The sequence below is a fragment of the Nanorana parkeri genome, unplaced genomic scaffold (genome assembly GCF_000935625.1).
Source record: "Nanorana parkeri isolate BGI_ZX_2015 unplaced genomic scaffold, ASM93562v1 scaffold893, whole genome shotgun sequence".
Lineage (NCBI taxonomy): Eukaryota > Metazoa > Chordata > Amphibia > Anura > Dicroglossidae > Nanorana > Nanorana parkeri.
This window is the reverse complement of record NW_017307161.1, coordinates 166,323-170,935: the sequence shown is the minus strand read 5'-3', so window position 1 is coordinate 170,935 and position 4,613 is coordinate 166,323.

Below are 4,613 nucleotides of genomic sequence, written 5' to 3'. Positions count from 1 at the left end.
GAATAGCCGAACAGTGTTCGGCTCACTTCACTTCAGGTCGGTTATTCACTCAGCTGCCTATGGTTTTTTTTTCTAGTTTTGGATAAAATACAGAGGGATTAGAACATCTGTTCAGTTTTTGCTGTTGTCTATGTCTCCACTAGGGAGATTCCCACTCCCTATTTGTCCTTGTGACCATTGTCATTGAAAGTGAAAGAAAATCCCACATTTTTGTTGCCGTCAAGTTTTGGCATCAGATCTTTTTTAATAGTATGGCCCCATAGTATAGCTTATACCAGATCCAGTCTTCTGTCCGTAGGTTTGTAACCGATTAGTATCTTTTCTGTCTGGTTGTATTTTCCTCATCTTAGGCTTTGAAATATGTTATATAAGAGACTACTTTTTGGTAGCAATGGTTATTTTGTTACCAGGAGATTACTGACGGTATCTGTTACTGATATCATATCTCCGAGCATAGTGCTAAATGCCACATCCATCAGGCATTTCAGCCTTTTCTATACATAGATTATTATTTTTTTACATACATTATTTATTTAGTTATACTTTTTCATATATAATTTGAGTATTTTCTAAATAATTCCCTAGTACATAAAACTAGAGGACAACATTAAGAGATGATGACAAAATTCCTTTCATTCATTACATTGTATTTATTTATACATTGTGTACATACAGTATATTACTCTGGATTCAGCACCGAGCTTTTAAGGGGATTATCCACAAAGCTGCCGAAGGCAGCCGAGTGAATAACCGAGCCACAGTGAAGGGAGCCGGACAACGTTCGGCTACTCACTACGGCTCAGTACGGCTGATTTCAGCTGTACATCGGCTGAAATCAGCCGTACATCGGCTGCCTTCGGCTGCACTTTGGCCAGCCGAAGATTTTCTGCAGCTGAAGCGCAGATGGACTTCGACTCAGCCGATGCAACATAGGGGCCGAACGGCAGTGAGTGAATAGCTGAATGCCGCCGAGCTGCATTCACCTCGGCTATTCAGCTCGATACCTCTGTGTTACCAAGCAGAATAGAAAATCAATGAAGATAGTTACACAAAAAAAGTGGAAAAAATTAAAAAATAAATAAATAGTAAAATTTATCAATAAATAAAGATTTTTTTTTTAAAAGAAAAAATGTATACTAATAATAAAAAACAAAAAAAAACAATTGGGCGCTGCAAGCAGTGATGTCATGGCCGGCTCTACCCAGTTGTTATTGTTTAATGACAGTTCAGTGTCCCCAGGTCATTTGGGATGCTGATCTGTCATTACAACTGTGTGGAGCCAGCCGTGAGATCAGATTTGCGGGGCGAAAGGGAAAGCATTTGCCTGCGGCTCGGCTGAGTCACTTGGCCGCCTTCGGCTATAGTGAAAGAAAGGTGTCATGAAAAGCATCACCTGGGTTATCACTTACACCCTTTCAGGAAATGGGAAGACAATTAGCAGTGAGCTCCGGCGCTGAACACACATATAGAGATGGGAGGTTCTATCCCCATCCTAATTACAGTTATTTGTAGGCGTTATAGGAGGACTGATGTCATCTTAACTGCACCACTGGCCATCGTGCTAGTACTCTTCTCCCTCAGTTTGGTGGCCTTGTTACAAATACCCATTCTGTTGGCTATATGTGAGTGTGATACCTATTTTTTATCCATTATAAAGACTTTTAATGCACCAAATCTTTTCACTTCCTCTCTGTTTTCAATGATGCATTTTTCAATGCATAGCCTTTTAGAAAGCAAACACATTATACCAAAATTAAAGGTACAGGAGCTACCTGAAGCTGATTGGCCTATCACTATTCAACAGTACACTAACAGGAGTGTGCTATCCTTTCAATGAATGTCACATCAACACTCCAAGCTAAGTAAATAAATAAACATGTAGATGCATAAGTAAGCATGTTAATATGAAAATAAACAAAGCCACTTGTGCTTCATTTACATATAGTATTGCTTCATAATTTAAATTGCTTGTTATTACATAATGCAAACTCTTTAAAGTAACTCTAGCAAGCACATTGGTATGCTTTATCCAATGATCCCTGTGTTTAACATGCCACTAGATGTGTGAGCAGTAACAATTGAAAATGACACGAGAGCTTTTGTAAACTTTTGTAAATCTTGCGTATCAGCCACAGTAAGCACTATACATCTGGAATCAAAGTGCAGAGCAAATGTTGGAAGGGATAATGCACTGGTCATGCAGAATTAGCTGCACAAGTAATAAATCTCATATACATCTTTCCCATGTCAGCCCGATAACTTCTGTTCTCTGTGCATTAGCAGGCCATCAAGTTACCATTAGAAGTAACGCTATGCATACAGCTGCGTATGTTCAGCTTAATGTCCTGGGAGGACATTAACAAGCTGTCCACAATCACAAGCTGCCTTAAAAAGGACCTAACAGTATTCCTAAACTAGCCTTGACCCAGCATAGAGGTCTTAGCTGAGCTTACAAGCTAACATTAATCAAACAAGGCCTCAATTTGTAGATCAATACAAGCCAATTAGACTGCTCCCTGCGGGGGCTGCACTCTTGAGACTGCTGGTGACCTTTGGCCTGTGTATTTTATGGTGCGTGTGCACAGATGCTTCATATAAATGATAGTAACTCACCTTATTTCATTAAGAGCACATGCAGTCATATCATAAAGACAACATTGTTTCAGTGCCGAGTGAATTATGAGTGTTAAATCCTAATCAATACAACATGAGAAAATGCAACAGCTGTATGTGGACATAGCTCTGTTAAGCCTTTTTAATACATCTATTTAGAATAGAAAGTTATGCTAAAGAATTATTTTAATAATATGACAAGCTGCATTTAGCAATACAGTTAAAAACGATTGGTGATAATGCTAAGATGATGCAATGTAGACAACACAATTAGAGCCCAGATTTTGGCTAGAGTTGAGAAAAGTTAGCACTTCTGTCAAGTTTTATTGCTTTCTATGTCCCATTTGGAGACATTTTCTGTTACTTTCTGTCCTGTAATACTTGGACAAGAAATTAGGGTCATGGGTGTCACAAGAACAAGAAAAGACAGACAACAATAAAAACAATATAAACCTCTAAAGGACTCGATCATACCTGCCCTGTTGGGTTGCATTGGGCAGACTGCCCAACCCACTGCCAAAATGTAAACAAGGCAATTTACCTTATGTCCAATTGTTTCAGTTTACACAAACGCAGTGCATTGGTGTGCACAGAAAAAAGTACAACAGGTTGCATTTTTACACAATGCAGCCAATCTCCAAACAGCCTAACTCTCCCTGGCGCTCCGGGAGTCTCCCGCTCCCGGCCGCCAAGGAGAGAAACACTGCTTTTTCCTTTTTTTTTTATTCTGACACAGAGCCATTGCTAGATTCCTATTGGCTATTTCAATTTGCCAAAGCCAATAGCAAACCAGCATTGCACCCGCCCCCTGCTGCAGTTCTCCATCAGGTCCACAACTACTGATTGACAGCAGCAGAGGGCGGGAACAATAGCTAGTTTGCTATTGGCTATTGCAAATTGAAATAGACAATAGGAATCTAGCAATGCATTCCTATGGCCAACATTTTTTTTTTCTATTCTGATGGCTCCGTGTCAGAATTAAAAAAAAAGGAAAAAGCAGTGTTTTTCTCCTTGGCGGCCAGGAGCGGGAGACTCCCGGAGCGCCAGGGAGAGTTAGGCTCTTTAGAGATCAGTGTCCCTGGTTAGCTGTTAACCAGGGACGCTGATCTCTCTGCAAGTGGCCAGAGCAAGCTGGAGCACCCGGGAGAGTTTTTCTTTTTCTTTTTTTGGACGGCAGCAGAACCGCCGGACAATAGAAAACAGTTGGGAGGAGCTAGCTGTCACTGCTAGCTCCACAGAATTGTTTTCTATTTCTTTCTCTCTACTTTTTAAACTATTTTTCTGTTCTGTTCGGTCCCACAGAGGGGCCGAGCAGAAAAGCCGAGCCGAATGCCACTCAGCGGCATTCGGCTATTCACTCACTGCTGTTCGGCATCTATAAGAATAGACCGAACAGCAGCGAGTAGCCTGCCGGAGGTTCGGCTTAGCTGATCCAGATGTTGGATCGGCTGAGTCGAACTCCTTCTGCCGTACCAGCCTGAAGTGAATAGCCGAACAGCGTTCGGCTCACTTCGCTTTAGGCCGGTCATTCACTCAGCTGCCTACGGCAGCTGAGTGAATAGACCCTTTAGTGTGGGACACAATATTAGAAAATAGCCCTGGGCTTATATTTGATAAACTAAAACAATAAAGTGAACAATGAGTGGAGGAGGGATAATGTTTATTTTTATTTTGGTAAAGAGTTTTAAATAAAAATCTAGGTGGATCCTTTTTTAAGTGTTGTTGCAAGGTGATTTTTATTTTTGTTCTTTCGCTTGTTACCTGTAACAGTGAACAGGTAAAATTTAAAAAGAAAATGCTACTTAGATTAACGTGTATATATAGTCAGTACATTTCTGCAACATGTACATTTCCCTGTGTATACCTTTTGATCCTGCAAGAAATCTCTAAGATTGCAAGTGTTAGCAACCCTGCCCAGTTCAGCTCAGTGGACTATAGAACACCCCGACCAAGTTATAATGATGAGGAAAGGGGTGTTCTGTAGTCATAACGCACTTCCT